Below are 21,722 nucleotides of genomic sequence, written 5' to 3'. Positions count from 1 at the left end.
AACTGTTCTGATGAAGTTCTGTCTGATTAGTTCTGATGAAAGGTCACTGACCTGAAACATTAACTCTGTTTCTCTCTCCACAGATGCTGCCAGACCTGCTGAGTATTTCCAGCATTTCTTGTTTTAATTTCAGATTTCCAGCATCTGCATGATTTTGCTTTTGTTTTAGTGTGTCAGTAAGTGTTGTGCAATATGTCTGTGTAATGTGGCGGTCGTGGTTGAATAGTGTCTGCAAGCAGTGAGATGTAGGTGTGAGGTTTTCAACATTGCTAAGTGTGTGAGGGTGAGGCAAAGCATACGCACGTTAGCTATGAGGCCTGATTGATAGAGATTGTTGGTGGGTAAATGATGGGAGTGTATTGACTTAAGCAGTCAATGAGGCAGATGGTAGGATATGCCATTTGATGATGAACTCACTCACCTTGACAACTCAGTCATGTTGTTAAACTTTTTCCTGCACTGCATCCTTGTTCTCTTGGAGTGACATTTTTGGCATTGAGCTCCACCAATACTTCTTCTCACTGCCTCCCAAGCATATGTTTGGAGGGCTTCCTGACATTTATCCACTTTCCACCTCTTCCACCAAGATCTCCAGTATATTGTCTGAAAATCTTGGTGCTTGCACTCTCGTATATTCAGCGAGTTTTGAACAGGCTCCCACCACTTCATGTAATCACAATGCACTTTAAGAGGCAGGGGCTAGCTTTAAGTAGCGCTGGCCACTAATGATATTGGGCCCCCTGTCAATGAGTGTAGCCATTGAACAGCGTGGCGAGCATTGACTGCATGCAGCGATCATTTACAAGTGCAGGCAAATTGAATTTATCATGCTGCCTGCAATGCAATGAAGGGGCATGGGTTAATCGTGTGCAGTGATCCCCATGTCTGTTTTCAGGGGTTAGTCAGTTTCTCCCCATTATGTTGTAAACAAGCTTGGGATAATATTGAAATCATGATTTTGCTGTTTTAGAGTTTGTCATTGAATTTTGTAACTATAACTTTAGTAATATTGGTTATGGCCCCAGAGCAAAGTCTTTCTGAATCACTGCATGCAAAAGTACCCCCTATTATTATTTAAATATTTCTTTCCTTTAATAGTCTACATACAGTAAAGGCTTGCCTCAAGACACCTGCAAAGGAAACTTGTTACTCATATTCCAGGTAATTTGAACATTGCACATTTGCCAAGTGTCAATATATTTGCTTCACTTATTTAGTGACACTTATAATAAATAGAATTTTATTTGACAAACTTCTTTTTGTCATAAAGTATGCTTTCTCTTCCCTTGAAATGCTCCTACATTGACTTTAACATCATAGTTTTCAGCCATTTGTTCAAGGAGTTAAGACACACAAAGTGATTTCCTTGCAGGTTAAGCATTAATAAGCAGACTAGATATAGACTGCATGGATGGTTCAGTGGTAAGTACACTGCTGGCTATGCTATGCTATTTAACCATACAGTGCAGGGATCTCCAAAGTTAAATTTCTGGTTGGGTTACCTGATCTCAGTGTGATGATAGAAACATTATAATTGGTCTCAGTGACGCTGTCTAGAGACAGGAAAAAGAAATCCAGCAGGGTTCCCAATCCCAAGTGTATTTATACCCTGGCCCTGATTGGGCTCAGTTGTGCTTTACTCAGTAGGGCTGAATTTTATGGAGACAGCAGGGGTCCCGACACCAGGCCTAAAGGGAAAGGGGATATCTGCCCCAGCCCTTTGGAGACCCCCACCAGTTCTATTTAACGGTGCTCAGGCAATTAACTCCCCGCCGCCAGGTTTCCGTCCCTTTACGGACAGGATCCCGCCTCCAAGAGCTGCTGGCCAATCATAGGGCAGGCAGCTTAGTAATCTCAGCAGCGCTACCGAAAGCGGTGGCCACTGCTGGTGCTGCAAGAGGCCCAGGACCAGGACCAGCACCAGAGCCCCTGACCCCAGGTAAGTGTGGCGGGGTTGCCAGGGCCACCCTGGCAGTCCCAGCATGGATGGGGGTGAGGGTGGTCATTGAGGGTGGGGAGGGGTGGTGTTTGCGGAGGGGTGGCCTTTGATGCTGGGGGCCCTCCGTGGACCACAGATTTCCCATGGAGAAGCGCCATCCCCACCCCCTCCCAAGCCCGCAGGGAGGCCGCTTTGTTTTACTCGGCAGCCTCCCCACGTGGCAAGGCTCCCACTAGCCACTGGTAGAATACCAGCAGTGGCAGGAAGAAGCCCTTGAGCAGCCATTAATTGGCCACTTAAGGGCCTCAATTGCCCTCTGGGCAGGAGGGCCATCTTCGGCCTATTCTGGCCCTGACAAAATCGCATGGTGACAGGAAGGCATTCTAAGTCCCAACACTGCACTTGCTGAGAGTGGGATTTTCCGGGAGGCAGCTTCCTAATCGGCTGCCTCCACATCCACTGTCCAATTAAGGCGAGTTCCCGAGTCTGCAGGTCCAATCAGAGGGCCTATAGCCTTGGAAGGACGGCAGCCCCACCAGTCGGTGCTGCTGCTGCAGGAGCGGGACCGCAAAAGCGCCTCAGTCTTGAGGCACTCTCTGAAGAAGTCTCAGTTTTGTTAAAATGACCTGTGGCCACAGCTGCCAGGCCACCACTGTGGAGCAGAAGCCTCTGCCACAGGATGACCTCCGGCTGCAGCTGTGGCTGGCTGAGCCCTGCAACTCCAGCTGGGGTTGGGGTTGGCGGGGGAGGGGGGGGGACCCACCGTCAAAGCTGCCTCTGTGGGACCAGTAGGATTCTGCCCACCAGACTCTTAGCAACAACTAAAACTGACATCCCCCTTTAAAAAGCCTGGGGAGATGATAGTGTAATGGCAATGTCACTGAGCTAGTAATCCAGATGCCAAAGCTAATGCACTGGGGACACGGGTGCAAATCACACCATGGCAGCTGGTGGAATTTAAATTCAATTAATTAATAAACATCTGGAATCAAAAGCTAGTCTCAGTAATGGTACCATGGAACTATCCTCTACTGTCGTAAAAACCCATCTGGTTCACTAAGCCCTTTAAAGAAGGAAATCTCCTGTCCTGACCTGCTCTGGCCTACGTGTGACTCCAGACCCACAGCAATTTGGTTGACTCTTAACTGCCCTCTAAAATGGCCTAGCAAACCACTAAGTTGTCAAGAGCAATTAGGGATGGGCAACAAATGCTGGCCTTGCCCACATCCCACATCCCCCCACTAAAGAATTTTTTTTAAAGGTCACTTTACAGGCTGCTTCACCTTTGGTGCCAGGACCATTCATCGCATAACTGCTGCTCCTGGCTCTGCATGAAATTTTGGTCCCCACTCTCTGTTCCCCAGTATCCCTCTCTTCCCCACCCCTGTCCAGGGCTCAATCTCACCTGCATTACAACAGTGATTACACTTCAAATGCACTTCATTGACTGTAAAATGCTTTAGATAGCCAGTGGGCATGAAAGGTGCTACATTAATGCACTTCTTTCTTTTTCTTTTTTGTCCTATCTCTCTTTGACCCCCATTCTACAGTATCCCTCTCTCCCCAAGGTCCCATTTCCCAGTCTCCCTCTCCCCAACTCCCATTCCCAAGCCTTCCTCTTCCCCTGACACCCATTCCCCAGTCTCCCCTGATCCCCATACCCCAGTCTCCTTCTCCCTGACCCCCATTCCCCAGTCTCCTTCTCCCCCGACCCCCATTCCCCAGGCTCCCCTGACACCCAATCCCCAGTCTCCCTCTTCCCAACCCCCATTTCCAAGCCTCCCTCTTCCCCTGACACCCATACCCCAGTCTCCCACTCCCCGACCCCCATTCCCCAGTCTTCCCGACCCCCATTTCCCAGTCTCCCGACCCCCATTCCCCAGTCTCCTTCTCTGTGACCCCTATTCCCTAGTCTCCCCGACCCCCATTCCCCAGTCTCCTTCTCCATGACCCCCATTCCCCAGTGTCCCCCGACCCCTATTCCCCAGTCTTCTTCTCCCCAACCCCCATTCTCCTGTCTCCCCCAAACCCCATTCCCCAATCTCCCCCCGACCCCCATTCCCCAATCTCCTTCTCCCCGACCCCCATTTCCCAGTCTCCCCAACCCCCATTCCCCAGTCTCCTTCTCCGTGATCCCCATTCCCAATCTCCCCCACCCCCATTCCCCAGTCTTCTTCTCGCCTACCCCCATTCCCCAGTCTCCCCCCGACCATCATTCCCCAGCCCCCTCTCCCTGACCCCCATTCTCCTGTCTTCCCCAAACCCCATTCCCCAATCTCCCCCACGACCCCCATTCCCTAGTCTCCCTCTCCCCGACCCTCATTGCCCAGTCTCCCTCTCCCGACCTCCATTCCCCAGTCTCCCCCGACCCTCATTCCCCAGCCCCCTCTCCCTGACTCCCATTCTCCTGTCTTCCCCAAACCACATTCCCCAATCTCCCCCATGACCTCCATTGCCCATACTCCCTCTCCCGACCTCTATTCCATAGAAACCATAGAAAAATTACAGCAAGGAAGGAGGCCATTTAGCCCGTCATGTCCATGCCGGCTGGAAAAAAACTGACCCCCCAGTCCCCTTTTCCCTGACCCCAATTCCCCAGTCTCCCCCAACCTCATTCCTCAGTCTCCCCTGACCCCCATTCCCCAGTCTCCATCTCCTCAACCCCCATTCCCAGTCCCCTTCTCCCTGATCCTTATTCCCCAGGCACCCTCTCCTCAACCCCCATTCCCCAGTCTCCCCTGACTCTCATTCCCCAATCTCCCCTGGACTTCCATTCCCCAGTCTCCCCCAGACCCCCATTCCCCAGTCTCCCCCCTGACCCCCATTCCACAGTCTCCCCCGACACCCATTCCACAGTCTCCCCCCGACCCCCATTCCCCAGTCTTTCCCCGACCCCCATTCCCCTGTCTCCCCCGACCCCCATTCCCCACCGACCCTCATTCCCGTCTCCCCTGACCCCCATTCCCCAGTCTCCCCTGACCCCCATTCTCCAGTCTCTTCCCAACTCCCATTCCCCAATCTCTCCACTGACCCCAATTCCCCAGTCTCTCCCTGACTCCCATTCCCCAGTCTCTCCCTGACCCCCATTCCCCAGTCTCCCCCGACTCCCATTCCCCAGTGTCCCCCACACTCATTCCCCAATCTCCTCCCAACCCCCATTCCAGTCTCCCCCTGACCCCCATTCCCCAGTCTCCCCACCGATCCCCATTTCCCAGTCTCCTCCCGCCCCCCATTCCCCAGTCTCCCCACCAACTCTCATTCCCCAGTCCCCCTCTCCTGGACCCCCATGCCCCAGTCCCCCTCTCCTTGACCCCCAACGCCCAGTTCCCCTCTCTCCTCAAAAGATTAAAGGAAAGTTTCTAACCCAACAAACCATGTAGCCTCACTCCAGCTATTTGAACATTTTTCCTTTTAAAGATGACTTGTATGTATTCATGAATAACCTTACACCCCAAACTCCTAAAAATGACCTTTTACACCAAAATTGTGTCACCCTCACCTTTTGATGTCATCTTTGCCCTGCCATGACTGGTTGTTCTCCACAATAAATCAACAGTGACATTATAACGTTGAGGCCACATCTAATGTTTCCCAAACCATCTAGGGCAGTATCGGTGCCGTCATCGAGACTTGCACATTCTTCCTGTGATTTCCAGTATGTACTAAGTTTATTGATCCTAACCAAGGCACCAGTTTGCCAGGATTCACTGGAGAGCCTCAAGGGATAAGGTATTACGACAATTTCTGCTATGAATTAAAGATAAGTCTTACTGAAAATCAGATAGGCGTTTTAATCAGCTGGGAATTTCCTCACGATTTCTTTCGTTCACATGCCATAACTTCAGGAATTTCGGCTGAACTTCCACTGGCGTTTACGGTGATGGAGCGGGAGAGACCCCACGGAAATTTCAGGCTAAAAGCTTTTCTTTACCGTTCTGGTACTGTCAGGCTTGCACCTTCTAAGCAATTAGTGATGTTATAAAATGCACAGGAAACAGCAGGTGAGCAGAGCTTTTAACCCAAACTGATGACAGCTGGCAACAGTCAGCAGAGGTGCCAGATGGAGTCTGGCACTGTGTCACGGTGGTCTGCGGTTGAGAAACATGTGAAGATGTAAACAGGAAGAATAAAGTCCAATGCATGTCTTTATAGTTTATTGAATGAATCTGACGTCCAACTAGGATTGATGTGTTTTGAAATAAACAGAGGAAAATTTAGCGATGAAGGAGTGTTTGAGGCATCTGTTTTTCCTGTGTAATAAAGATACAACCCACACACTGCCTCTCCTAGCAATCTTTAATGTGTATATTTATCAGCTCGGAGATCCCGGACATACACAGGGTAAAGTGAAAACAGTTATCGGACGGATGGGAAATGATCTAATTTGAAGTGAATCTCCAGCATCTTGACCTGTGCTTGACAAGGATTTGGGAAGCCCTTTGAACCCATAGCAGAGGAAATAATTATGACAGCAAAGCAGTGGAACCAGATGGACTTCTGTGTGTCATCACAGGCAATGGGTAACAAATCCCATGTTTGATTTTTTTTTAGCCATTATGATATGCATGTTGCTATTCTATTTTTCTATTTGTTTTCATTCTCTTCCTATGTAATAAATCAGCTAAATATGACTTCTTCAAAGTGCTTTGCAATTAATCTCCAACCAAGTTATAACAATAAAAAGTTGCCATTAATATGGCCTAATGTGGCGTGGTGTCAAATTTTAACTGGTAACACTCCCTTGAAGCCCCTTGGGATGTTTTGCTGTGTTAAAGAGGCTACATAAATGCAAGTTGTTCTAGCTGTGCCTTCAATGCTTCTTAGCTAGGAACTGGATAGAGTGACAAGAGTTAGAATTCCCGACTGCTAAACAGTGACCCGTGCAGGAAAGTGTGTGGGTGACTCACCCTGATCAAATAGCACACCAACATTCACTCACCAAGGCTTACGTGTGACGAGCAAAAACTTTGGGCAAAGTACTGGAGGGGGCCTGGCATCAGAGAACTGTATCCAGCATTAGGTAGTGTCGTCAGCAAAAGAGAGGGGAAAAAATTGCAAGGGAAATAAACCAGCTTAAATCTCCTTATTTCTGAATAAAATTGCATTGGGATTCTATTAGCAACATTAAATTAGATTTAATTTTTCAGAGATAAGACTCAGTCTAGGATTAACGTCGACTGCCTAGCAAACCAGAAGATGCAAATCGCACAACCTCTTTTTATTTTTAAAACTGAAATATGTTTTTCATCCCACATATATTTTTCAAAATAATATTTCACAAACCATAGCAACAGATGTTTCAGGATACATAAAAAGGTATGAAACACATGGAACACATCTCAGCACCTGGATGAGCTCAGCTTGTTAAGCACATCTGCAATCCTTTTCCACCATAATTACTTATTCCAATCAGTACCAACAATCAGCTGGGCTATGACCCTCTTCTCAAAAAATTCTATTTAGCTTTTAAAGTTCCTAAGAGCAAGATTTCCTCTTCTCGTTAAACAGCTTGATCACTGACAATGATTCTTAAAGGTTGTTATCAAAATATTTCCAGTCTGGGTGGTTGAAATAATAAAGACAACCCTTACAACAGTCTGTACCAGACAGAATCTTTCCCAGTGTACAGTTTAACAGATGGCATCCACCATTTGATAACTCACCAACGGGCCATTCTTGTAGGGGCTGAGAGAATAAGCGCTGGTAGGCAGAGAGACTGCTTGTGGTGCCCTCTAACCCTGCTCCAGCTAAGTTCAGCACAGAGGAGACCGGGGGCAGGGACTTTGGCCTTTATTGCAAGGGGATTGGAGTATACAAGAATAAGGAAGTCTTGCTACAATTAGAATTAGAATTAGAACATTACTGCGCAGTACAGGCCCTTCGGCCCTCGATGTTGCGCCGACCTGTGAAACCATCTGACCTACACTATTCCATTTTCATCCATATGTCTATCCAATGACCACTTAACTGCCCTTAAAGTTGGCGAGTCTACTACTGCTGCAGGCAGGGCGTTCCACGCCCCTACTACTCTCTGAGTAAAGAAACTACCTCTGACATCTGTCCTATATCTATCACCCCTCAACTTAAAGCTATGTCCCCTCGTGTTTGCCATCACCATCCGAGGAAAAAGACTCTCACTATCCACCCTATCTAACCCTCCTGATTATCTTATATGTCTCTATTAAGTCACCTCTCCTCCTCCTTCTCTCCAACGAAAACAACCTTAAGTCCCTCAGCCTTTCCTCGTAAGACCTTCCCTCCATACCAGGCAACATCCTAGTAAATCTCCTCTGCACCCTTTCCAAAGCTTCCACATCCTTCCTATAATGCGGTGACCAGAACTGCACGCAATACTCCAAGTGCGGCCTCACCAGAGTTTTGTACAGCTGCAGCATGACCTCGTGGCTCTGAAACTCGATCCCCCTACTAATAAAAGCTAACACACCATATGCCTTCTTAACAGCATAGGGCTTCGGTGAAACACACGATGTACTGTGCACAGTTTTGGTCTCCATATCTAAGATATACTTAAGATACTTGCCTTGGAGGTGTTAGAGCGAAGGTTCACTGAATTGGTCCCTGGGATGAGGGGGTTGTCCTAGGATGAGAAGCTGAGTAAATTGGGCCTATACTTTCTGGAGTTTAGCAGAATGAGGGGGATCTCCTTCAAACATACAAGATTCTGAAGGGGTTTGATAGTGCAGACACTGAGAAGTTGTTTCCTTTGGCTGAAGAATCGAGAACACAAGGGCACAGCCTCAGGATAAGGGGTCAATCATTTAGGACTGAGATGAGAAGATATTTCTTCATTCAGAGGGTTGTGAACCTTTGGAATTCTCTAGCCCAGGGGGTTGTGGATGCTCCGTCATTGAATATACTTAAGACTGAGATTGATAGATCTTTGATCTCTCTGGAAATCAAGGGATTTGGGGAGTGGGCAGGAAAGTAGAGTTGAGGTAGAAGATCAGCCATGATCTGATTGAATGGAGGAGCAGGTTATTTGTATATTTGCGTATGAAAAGGGGCTAATGCCTGCTTCAGGCGCGGGTGAAGGATGTCTCCTGTTTGTCCTTGCCCAATATGGCGGGTGGCACACTTCCAGCCAGAAATGTGCATGCCATCATGACTGCCATTTTGGAATTTTAGGCGTTCACACAGTGCCTAAGAAACAGGCGCTGCAGTATTCAATTTCAAGGGAACTGTATGATGCAGAGACACTGTGAAAAAAATAGCCAAGTGGCTAAAAGAAGGAATCAAGTGCAAAGTATACTTAATAGCATGGAGCCAAGAAATCACCTACTTCATAAAACTATTGAACTCTAGTAGAATTCCCATACCCTGTAGATCAAGATGGACAAAAGTGTTACCTGTAGTCAGACTTGTGAATAACGTGACTGACTGTACAATTCTACAAAATCTTGATCAGGCTCCATCTCGTGTACTGCATTCAGTTTTGGACACCAAACATCTGGAAAGATATATTGGCCTAGGAGAGGGTACCGTGCTGATTCACTAGAAAGATACCAGGACTTAAAAGGTTAAATTATGAGGGCAAGTTGAATAAACTTGAAAGAAAGACTTGCATTTATATAGCACCTTTCATGATCACCAGACATCCCAAATGAAGCCAATGAAGTACTTTTGTTTTGAAGTGTTTTTACTGTTGTCATGTAGGCAACTTGGTTTAGAAGGTTGAGGGCATAATATAAACAAGCTGTTTAAGATAATAAAAGGATCCATAAAGGTTGATGCAAAGAAATTTCCTCCATTGGGCTGTTGGTGGTTTGGATATTGGGTGCAGTATTGGCATGTGCAATTCTGATGAAAAGCTATTGATCTGAAACATCCCAAGATGCTACCTGTCCTGCTGAATGTTTCCAGCATTTTCTGTTTTTATTACAGTACCAGTATTCAAGGCATTAGTTCCAATAGAGTTACAATGGGGAAAGTATTTAGGGAAAGAAAATAAGGGGGGAAAGAGTCATGGAAGAAACTCCGTTGTGTTTCGGTAAAACAAGCTGTCCCATTAAGTGACATCAGATAACCGTTCTTGAACACTCTTGCCTCTGAGCCAGAAGATTGTGGCTTCAATCTCCACTCCAGTAGTTGAGAGCGTAACCTTGGTTAACAACTCAGTACTGAGAGAGTGCTGCAATGTCAGAGGTGTCATCTTTTAGATGAGATGTTAAAGCAAAGTCCAATCTGCCTTCCCCCTGCTCTCCCAATCTCATTGACTCTTCTATTTGAGAAACAGCAGAGAGTTATTCCAATGTTCTGGCCAACATTAATCCCTCAGCCACCAGCAGTCAAAAATGGATTATCCATTATTTATCTCATTGCGATGGGAACCTTGCTGTCCATAAATTGGCTGCCATATTTGCAAATTAACAGCAAATACTTAAAATGTAAGTCATCGGTGAAGTGCTTTGGATGTCCTGAGGACAGGAAAAGTGCTATAAAAATGCAAATTATTTCTTTCTTAAAATCATGATACTGTAAAGAAAGAAATAGAGAATCTAATTTCAAGCCACCATGCAGCAAGAAAGGTCTGGTTGTAATGCAGCTGTATGCAAACATTGAATACAGCAACAACAAGCCCGAGGTGTTAAATATCGAAAACTATAACTATCACGATTCCGATGGCCTTTAAAGGTCACTCAACCTCCCTGATTTCAGTGAGCAGTAAGGGTTCAGTCCTTATAGGATAGCGAAGGGATTTGGAAAAGGGGAAGCAGCCAGAGTTCCTGTTCCTATCCAGTGAACCTTGCTGCGAATTGTATTATGCCTGAACACTGGATGCCAAGTAGCTTTCCAATGCTGACGATTGAGACTCACACATGAAGAAGGGATACCTAGGTGAGGTACCAGTCGACAATACCCAGCCTAAACAAGTACTACAGGAAAGGAGGTGAGAGATAAATAACCCACTCAAAATTCTCTCTTGTATCATATTGCCCGAACCTTCAAATCATTTTGAAAAGAACTTTTTTTTGCATTTCTATAGTGCCTTCCGGATTTCAGGTCATCCCAAAGCGCTTGATAGCCAATTAAATCGTTTTGAAGTGTAGTCGCTGTTGTAATGTAGGAAATGCATCAGCTAGTTTGCGCACAGCGAGCTCCCACAAACAGCAATGTGATAATGATTAGATAATCTGTTTTTGTGATGATGATTGAGGGATCAATATTGGGCAGGACACCAGCGAGAACTCCACATTGTAACAAGCTCTCAGCAGTTCTATTCCAGAAAGCCAGTCCATAAAGGATACAACTGTAACCAATCTTTACAAAGTTTTAGAAGCTTTTATTCAGAGATGCACATTAACATGCAGATCCTAACCCACTCCCTCATTTCAGTCTGTTCCTATTTATAGGAACACAAGTTAATGGCCACTACCTGCATTTAATTAAACCCAATTAATGTACAATTAACAGCTCTATAAGGGGCTATATTTTTCTATTTGTATCACTTTGGTGAGAAAGTAGATATATAAGTTACTGTGTGAGACCAGTAGAAAGCTGGTGATGGACTGTAGGGGTGAATTTCTACATGGGGTTCTCCCACTTGCCACTATAATTATGGTGAAAGAGGCATGGGAAGGGAATTCCAGAGAAACAGCATTGTGATGACCAGGTGAGAAAGGGTGTAGGGGTTCCCTCTCAGCCTTTTCCTGGTTTGACCATGACAGGGTTTAATTTTTAAAACACTGCGTTTTAGCTTCCCCTCATTGAATTCTTGTTCTCTGCTCTCCAATTGTGGTGGCAAAGAAATCAACCAGACAAATTTTCTTAGATTTAAACAGGAAAGGTGTAAGTTTATTAACCTTAAAACTCTAATTTGGTTGAAACTACTACGAATACGCGACGAGACCATGCTACCATGCATACGCAATAAACACACACGCAGATAGAGACGGAAGATGAGAAAGAATAAAAGGGAAAAGTTTGAAGCAATAGCTGGAGTTCATTTACTGTCTTTTGAATTCGATGTAGAGTCTTTGATTGCAGTTAAATCTTGCCGTTTTGTTGGGGCCCAGTGCATGCTTTCAGGCTTGTTTCAATGCAGGAGTCTTCTTTCTTGACGTTTAAGTGGCTTCAGTGGATCTGAAAATTCATGAGAGAGAGAGAGCCAGGGAGAGACCTTCCTTCTCTTTTGTCTTCAAATTGCAGTCAGACTCTAACTGTTCTGTGAACACAATTCAAAACAAAACTTGGGCCAGCAGGTTAGTCATGTGAACAGCTTTTTTTTTAACAATCTCTCTTGAGTTTTTGGGGGTTCTTCATCTTATCGAACACCCGCAGTGGGGCAGGGTGGAGTGGGTGGGGGGGGGGGGTGGTGGCAATGGAATGCTGGCTTTTTACACATTCAATGTCAGGTGATCAAAATCCATTTGGGTTAATTGGATCAGGGAGCAGTTCCATTGTCTTCTTCAGGCAGCTGTCTCTTAGAATGCAAATGTTTCCAGCCACCGCTGTGATCTCTTTAAACAAGACTTATTTTCAGTCCAACAACAGTTTAAAATTAATGTTTCAAATGACAAAATTAATATGCCTCATTATTGGCAGGTGGGGTTTTCATGACAACATAAACGAAGGTACAGTGGCCAAGTTGGAGAACCCTGACAAAAATCCCCCACTTCCACCCCCGATATATCGCTAATGGTCTTGGTTCTCTTTTGAAGGGGTTATAGAGGGGGAATAAGGACCTTGATCTTGCAGTCAAGTGCAACTGATGAAGAATTACCTGGAGTAGGGATGGATATAAAAAATAAAATCTGGAATTATTAGCCGAACAAATGGCAAGAATTGGAAGTATCCCGACAGCCTTAAAGCAAGGGAGCAATAGCCACTACTAGGTATTCCTCAGTGCAGTGATGGCAGGAGGGGAGAGCAGTCTGAGAACACAGAGGCCATAGGAGATGCATGGCTCACAGATGAAGCTATCCCAGACAGCAGCATGGCACAGTTAGATACTTAGATCTTACAGAAAATCAGACCTGACCTCAGCTATGTAGCTATTATTGAACTCTGCTATCTGGTCCAGAATGATCTGCACTGACTGTCAAACATTCACGCTGCACTGCCAGTGGAAATTATGAAAGAGTAACACATACTTCACAGGGCTCCCTCAAACACCCACAGGGGATATCATAGGCACCATCAGCATACCTGAAGCTCCCTTTACTCAGACAATGGTGAGAATGTGGATCTTGCTACCATGTGGGGTGGGTGAGGTGAGTAGCATAGGTACATTTAAGGGGATGTTACATAAGCACAAGGGGGAAAGGAATGGAAGGATATGTTGATAGGTTAGATGAAGTAAGGTGGGAGGAGGCTCATGTGGAACATAAAATAAAAGCAAAATACTGCAGATGCTGGAAATCTGAAATAAAATCAAGAAATGCTGGAAATACTCAGCAGGTCTGGCAGCATCTGTGGAGAGAGAAGCAGAGTTTACGTTTCAGGTAAGTGATGAAGGGTCTTTGGCCTGAAACGTTAACTCTGCTTCTCTCTACACAGATGCTGCCAGACCTGCTGAGTATTTCCAGCATTTCTTGTTTTTATTTCATGTGGAACATAGATCTGTTGGGCCAAAGAGCCTCTTTCTGTGCTGTAGGTTCTATATAATATAATTCCATGTTATTATACAGTGGCAATCAAACCTTGCATTATCTTTTAACTGGAAAACAACAAGGACAACTGGCTCTTCATTGATCTGAACCACAATTGTGGCTGACAACATCTGTCCACAAACCCCCAAATCCGTGTAGAGAATGGATAATAAGGTACCGGAACAAAGCAGATATCTTGCTAAACAAATATTTGGAGTGATAATGCAACATTTCAGATACATGTAATAGTCAGGGTGGGATGGTATACTCCAGTGAAGTTTGCCAAAATTATGATTATATTTTGAGGTCTAGTGATATCACCTTTCACTAGTGTGTGGATAAAAAATTTTACCAAAGGTGTGAGGCGAAGATGATCTGGAATAGGGTGTTGGAAGCAGATTCAATAGTAACTTTCCAAAGGGAATTAGATAAATACTTGAAGGGGAGAAAATTTGCAGGGCTATGGGAAAAGAGCAGGGGAGTAGGACATATTGGATGGCTCTTTCAAAGAGCTAGCACAGGAAAAATGGACTGAATGGCCTCCTTTTGTGCTGTAAGATGCTATGATTCTATTAAAATAACTTTATGTTGCTGCTCACCAGCTGTTTGCAAAGTGTTAAAGGATCATTATTACAGGTGTGTTAAGATTGCCTGGATTTCTGCCATTTCACTTACAATATTGCGTTGTATAAAATCCCGCATTACTAATGGCTTGGAGCAACCATTTTGCTTGTGGACAGTACAATCGATGAAACAGGGCATTCAACAACATTTTTTTAAATTAAAAAGTAAGATATAGGGCAGAATATTCACAGCCCCATGGTGGCAGGCTTGGAGGCATATGGGGCCGGGAAAACAGCAGGGAGCCATGTTAGGATGGCTCCCCAGCAACATTCCCACCGTGAGTGGATGTTTTCCAGAGGTGGGCCGGGAATCGGATCGGCAGCTAATTTAAATAACGAAGGCCCCACTTAGGGGTGATTTTCCAGACTTGCTGGCATTTTTCCAGTGGCACAGCAGTCCCCACCCTGTGGGGAAGCTGCCACCTCAATGGAGGTCACCTTCCTGTGGCGGCCTGGGGAATATTAGAGCCAGAGGCTCCATCCCTTAAAGACCGCATCTGCCGTCCAAACACTGCCACCGGAGGGATATCCCTTCCCCTCTGAGGGGCCTGCTGCTTGGCACTTCTAAAATAATTATTTATTTTTTCACCTCCGAGGGCGCCTTCATTTTGAGGAGCCCCCGAGATCTCCTACCTGCCTGAGAACCACCCACCTCACCTGGTGGGGCTGCCGAGGCTCTAGAACTGCTGGTCCTGTGATTGGCCCAGTGGCATCACAAACCCGCCCACCATGCTAAGTTAGATGGTGAGTGCGGAGGCAGCCAATTAGGTGGCCATCTCTGGGAAAATAGCTCCCCCGGTCTGGCTCCCGGCAGGTGTGGGCTTGGGATCCCCATTTGGTCTTGACATTAGGGCCCCGAAGTCTGTGGGAAAATCCTGCCCATTTTGTCAAAACTCATGTTGCTATCTCCTGTTGTCTTCTGCTGTTATTTGTCTTCAGGAGATTTGTTGGTTCTTCTACCTGTGCTTTGGCAGCCTTGGCCTTGTACTTTACACTATTCAAGCTTGTTGATTTAGACTTTTCCTTTACAATGTTTCTCCATCCACAGCACGTGAGCTCTTTCTGCCCAGTGTACATATGCAGTTTTGAAGGAGCGTACTACTAGATGCCCCTTGGCTATTTTCTCTTGCACTAAATGACATGATCAAGTGTCATTGACCTCCTTGAAGGTCTGGGAGGAACGCGCCCAATAGAATTAGCAGGACTGACAACAAAAAAGAAGACAAAAGGTGGAGGAGGAAGCCATTAATAGAAGTGACAGACAGAATTCACAGCACAAATCGAAGGAGAAAAGAGATGACAAACACAGCACTGGGAATACAGAGACAAAAATCAGCAAAATAGAAAACCAAATGCCGAAGAAAAACTGAGGTAAACATTCCTCTGGCTGCTTTGTGCAGCAGCAACATAAGCAAAAAATAAAAAGAGAAAGTGCTGGAAGCATTCAACAACAACAATGTTTACATAGTGCCTTTTAGGTTGGATAATTTTCCAAGGCATTTCACAGGAGTGTTAGCGATGCTTGATATTGAGCCACATAAGGAGACAGTAGGGCAGATAACCAAAGGCTTTGTCAAAGAGGTAGGTTTTAAGGAAAGTCTTAAAAGAGGAAAGAGAGGTAGAGAGGTTTAGGGAGAGATTTCCAGAGCTTAGGGCCTTGGCAGCTGAAGGCAAAGCTGCCAATGGTGCAGTGAAGATAATCAGGGATGCTCAAGTGGCCAAAATTAGAGGAGCGCAGATATCTTGAAGGCTTGGAGGGCTAGAGGAGATTACAAAGATAGGGAGGCCATGGAGGGATTTGAAAACAAAGATGAAATTTTAAAATCCAGGCACTACTTGACCAGGAGCCAATGTAGGTCAACGAGCACAGAACTTGGTTTGAGTTAGGACACAGGCAGCAGAGCTTTGGATGACCTCAAGTTTACAGAGGGTAGAATGTGAGAGACCAGCCAGGAGTGCATTGGAATATTCAAGTCTAGAGGTAACAAAGGCATGAATGAGGCTTTCAGCAGCAGATGAGTTGAGGCAGGGGTAGAGTCAAGTGATGTCATGTAAATGGAAATAGGCAATATTAGTGATGGCATGAATCAGTAGCTCATCTTGGAGTCAAATATGACAACGAGGTTGTAACCAGTCTGGTTCAGCCTCAGATGGTTGCCAGAGGGCGATGGAGTCAGTGGATCGGAAATGATCTTTGTGATGGGCAGCGAAGACAATGTGCAGGATTTTCCCGGCCTTGGGTTGGCGGGCTGGGAGGCGGTGGGGGTCAGGAAAATAGCAGGAAGCCACATTGGGACAGCTCCCCAAAGCAGCTGGGCAGGTTTCCCATCGGAAGGACTGACTGTCGACCAGAGATGGACAGCCAATTTAAATATTTAGGGTCGCTATCAGCTTCGGGGAGGCAGCCTCCCAGCGACTGTCCGGGGACTTACCTATCCAAGGATGCCTCCATATTGAGGCACTCTCGCGTTCTCCGAGTTGCCTCAGCAGTGTCACCTCTCTTGGTGGGGTTGCCGAGGCTTCAGAGCTGCCGGTTGGGAGCATCAGCAGCCTGCCCGCAGTCCATGATTTGACAGCAAGCCCAGAGCTAGCCAATTAGGGGGCTGTCTCCAATAAAATTGTTGAGCCAGTCCCGCTTCCGGTAAGTGTAGGTTCAGGACCCCCATCTCGACCTGATGTCGGGGTTCTGATGGCAGTCGTAAAATCCTGCCCAATGGCTTTGGTCTTCCCAATATTCAACATCGATGGTGAGAGAAACAGAGTTATTGGAAAGGATTTTGTTCTGCCCTTGGAGATGGGCACAGAGGTGGGGGAGGGGGGTTGGTGGGGTGGGGGGGGCAAACAAAATGGCAGGGAGCACCACTCCCAAAATTGTCTGGGCCAATTAATGGCCACTTAAGGGTCTCTTCCCGCCTCCATCTCAATTTTATAGAAGGCAGAGGGGCCCGCCACCATGGGCAGACACCACCAGGTAAAACTTGGCAGCCTTGTAGCGGGGTTGAGGTGGGTGGTCCCTCCCTTGAAGGCAATCCATGGTGCCCAGAGGGCCCCCGGTGACAATCGCTGCATCCCCGGTAAGACCACCCTCCAACCTCACAAATCCCACCACCCCCTCCATCCCATCACCGAGGTCTGCCTGCATGGCTCCAGTGGCCTGACCCCACTTACCTCCCCGGGGTCTCCTCCTTCTTTGGTACTGTAGGAGACCCTGTTGTATCGGCAGTGACTACTGCTCCCAGTGGTGTTGCTGGTACTGCAGAGCTGCCAGCCCTCCAATTGGCTGGCAGCTATGGAGGCGGGTGCTCGTCCCTTAAAGCGACGGCATCCCTGATGGTGGGCAGTTAATTGGCTGCCCGCCATGGAATTACATAGGGGGTCCAACGGAGGGCTGGGGTGGGGTCTCCCCTCATCTTCCAGCCTGCCACTAGGAACCCCGTCGCCAGAATAAAATACAGCCCAACATTTCAGGCTGATCACATTTCATGCAAGTTGGAAGAAGTTAGAGGTATAACAGTTTAATTGCAAGTACAGAGGCAGGGATACACATAGAAACATAGAAAATAAAGTGTGTTTTGGCAGGGGTGGGGTGGAAAGTGGGGTTGTTAGGGAGGCATCAGGAAAGAACAAAGGCAAAGGCCTGTGATAAACATCATAAACATCTCGATTGAGCATATCCAGAGAAGCATAAATCTGTTCCTTTAAAATTATTTGTCAATCTTTTTTGCAACACCAATCTGTTCCTCTTTCTCATGAACGAGAAATCAGTGGAAAGTGTCTGGCATCTGATGTGGTCCAGCAGGATTGCCTCTTCAAGTCAGGACAAGGGAAGTGGACTCAGATTGGGACAGCAGTAACAATGAGAAGCCAAACCCCTGGCTTGATTAGTTACAGGAAACCAATTAGTTTTCATGAAAAGAAATGAAGGTCTCAGATAGTGGGTTTTTGTGTTTGTCAAACATAAGGGCTGAGACCACACAGTGCTGTTTGGGGACATAAATACTGCACCAAGATTTATCTGGAGCTGCATGCTTTCTGTAGCTCCCTCATGCTGAGAGCCGTTGTGGCTGTTTTCTTCTCACCACAAGAAAGAAGCAATGGATCTCCACTGACAATTAAATCTTGTGCAGCAGAACAAAATGCTTGGCTTAGAACAGTTCTGGTAAAGATTAGTTACCATATGATTTAAGAGCAAACATTCGGGGCAAAAAGCTTTTCAGTTGGATCCCATATGTTGTTCCAGGGCTCCCATTCAGTTAAACTTTTCTTGCAAATGCCATCCCACATTTAAGGCTCGGCAAACCAACTGTAGTATTTGTAAACATCCTGTTATTAATCTTACTGGGGCCAATTATCCACTCCCTGGGGCAGGGCTGCTGTTTGGCCACTGAACACCTGTAGCACGGTGAGCTGGTATCACACTATATAGCATCGTCATCTATTTCAGTAAATTGTTGGTGCTCCTAATGTGTAGTGTATGATGCACTGAGAATGCACAAGGGTCAGGCGTGTCATAGAGTCATAGAGTTATACATCACAGAAACAGGCCCTTCGGCCCATCGTGGGTTATATGGTCTTCAAGGGCCATTGGCTGCTCAAAAGCCTGTCCTGCGACAAATGACACAGAGGGCCGAATTTTCATTCCGGGGTCGGGAACAGTTTCAGGTCCTGGCCCCGCACTGCATCAGCATCAATGATACCAACACAATTTTCAAAGTGTCAGCCACTAATTGACCCGCAGTCAAGTTCGGCGTCCAATTAGGCGCATCGGCGCAGGCAGGAGTTAAGTACGAAGGAATAACTTATAAGGCAAACAACAGCCATGACTAGGCTTGCCGTTGTCTTTGAAATGGATGAGCAGGGAGAGCGGCGGACCAGCGATGGTTTGAGCAGCTGTCCCCGGCAGCCCCATGTTTTTCTGATGGCTTCCTTGAGGCCTTGTTCGAGGCTGTGGTGAACAGTAGAGCTGTCCTCTTCCCTCCGTCTGGAAGAGGAGCTCCAGTGAGCCAGACCAAGTAGGCATGGCTAGAGAAGGCCGCTGGTGCCAGCAGCCTTACATTCCCCTCAAGAGTCCAAACACTCTCTCCTCACAAAATCAAGCCTCTCAGCTCTACTGATGGCAACTCTGTACCACTGTATGAGCAACTGAGTTTAAATCTCCCCTTTTATACAACTTTTTCACACTGCAGTCATGAGCATTGATGGCTCTCCCTGTGTTCCTGACTGCTCTGCTCAAACGTGTCTCAGACCCTCCATGTTCTCCGTGTTTACCATTTGAAAATTGTTAACTGTTGCTGCCCATACTCCTAACGAGCTCCACAACGAGCTCAACAAGCAATTAATTGGAGGCCTGTGGGTTTCTGGCTCCCCCTCCCACACTCCCTTTGAAAATCCAATCTTGTCACTGAGGCATCGGGAACTAGTAACTACTTCTGAGTGCGTGATTTTCCAGGCCTGCCTGTGCCCGAACACGTCCTCAGAGGAGAGTGAAAATTCAGCCCAGAGCTTCAGCAACTGCCGACTGAAACAACCCATATCTCTGACCATGCTGTAAAGTCCCTCAGGGTGTTTGCTACTCTTCTCAAATGACTCCAGATGTGTCCAATACTATACAGGCCCAGCAGTGCTATTCACGGGGGTCCAAGTAAGGGTGCGGGGAACAGCAGGGAATTTTTGGCAACTGACATTGGATATGTGAGCTGTCGATTCTTACAGAGCATTTGGGCAGTGGCACAGGCATGACTTTATCTTCCTGGTCAGGCTATTCTTTAGCCACCAGTTCTCCTGACTCTCCTCTTCAACCTGCGCCATGGTAATACCCTTTTGGAGAACAAGGCAATGCAGGTCAACCTAGCTTTGGAGAATGAATGGAATGTATTGCAGGGGCTCCCCAAGATGTGTCAATACATTGGAATCTTTAAGCATCCCAATGTCTTTTTCTGTGCTTACAGACCTGTTGGACTTTGATGAAGTGGAAACCCTCTCTGCCCATAAAGGGGGCAGGGTTGGGTTAAGGATCTGTATGGCCACATGAACACCATCATTGACATGCTATACTTTGGGAACTCCAGCCAAATGTTAAAAAGGCAGTTTTTTTTTTTACCTGCCCTGGTAGTGTTGATGGGACAGCGTAAAGGGAGCTTTACTCTTTATCGAACCCCCTTTTTTTAAGTTAGATCATGTATCTAACCTGTTTTTTCTTAATATAAGGTGGCCTTTATACCGCGGGCCCCCTTTATATATTTTTGTTGAGGTACCTTTATTCCCCAGGCCCCGGCAGTGCTCTTTTGTGCTGCTGTTTTTTAGTAGGGAAATTAACAATACCACTCATCCCACCAAACAAGACATCTGTTACCTGCATGAAACAGTGGTGAATTACAGCTTGAGAGCCTAGACTCCGATCTTCTGCTGTCACCTGGATTTAGACATTGTGCTGAAAAAATTCAAAGCTGTCATCTCCACATTCTAGGTCTGGGCGCAGGAGATGTCATTTCTGTCACAACAGCCTTTGGGAGGTTGTCTCTTGTGATATATGGCTCCTAAGGCATATATCAGACATATCAAATAACCATTCCTTGGCCAATATAAATAGATAGCGTCATAAAAGTGCTACTGAGGAAAGGATCTTCCCTTTCGTGCTTCCTCTGATCCTCTTTTTCCTTTCCTAAGTCCTGAAGGATGCCCAGTGGGAAAGAGGTACTTACAAAAATTAGGCATCACAACAACATTGCTACATTGCTTAAAAGCTGCAATTGGAGATCTTTAACAACCTGGGGATAGGTACAGTACAGTAAATTGAGGAATACAATAGGGGATAGGTACAGTACAGTAAATTGAGGAATACAACAGGGGATAGGTACAGTACAGTAAATTGAGGAATACAACAATCAAGCAGAGAAATTGAGTAATCAGGCTACAACTGGATGAACAGAGAGATTTAGGGGTCTCTGTACAGAAATCACTAAAAGCTAGCAGACAGGTACAACAAATAATTAAAAAGGCTAATGGAAAGTTGACCTTTATCTCAAGTGGTTTGGAATACAAAGGGTTTAAGTCAGGTTTTGCCTATATAAAGCCCTGGTTAGACTTCACTTAGAGCACGGCATTCAGTTGTAGGCACTATACCTTAGGAAGGAAATATTGGCCTTGGAGAGGATGCAGTGCAGATTCACCAGAATAATACTGTGGCCAAAAGTGTTAAATTATAAGGACAGGTTGCACAGACTAGGTACCATTCCCTTGAATACAGAAGATTAAGGAGTGTTCTAACTGAGCTGTTAAGATAATTAAAGGATTTGATAGGGTAGATAGAACAAAACTATTTCCCCTGGTGGACAGTCTAGAACAAGGAGGCATAACCTTAAAATTAGAGCTAGGCTGGTCAGGGGTGATATCAGGAAGCACTTCCTCACATAAGCAGTGGAAATCTGGAACTCTCTCCTCCAAAAAGCCATTGAGGCTGCGGGTCAATTGAAAATCTTATAACTGAGACTAAGATTTTTTTTAGGCAAGAGTATTAAGGGTTAGGGAACTAAGGCAGGTAGATGGAATTGA

Source organism: Heterodontus francisci, chromosome 5 (assembly GCF_036365525.1).
Source record: "Heterodontus francisci isolate sHetFra1 chromosome 5, sHetFra1.hap1, whole genome shotgun sequence".
In the NCBI taxonomy this organism is placed as follows: Eukaryota; Metazoa; Chordata; class Chondrichthyes; order Heterodontiformes; family Heterodontidae; genus Heterodontus; species Heterodontus francisci.
The sequence above is the reverse complement of the archived record's forward strand: the minus strand, read 5'-3'. Positions refer to the sequence as shown.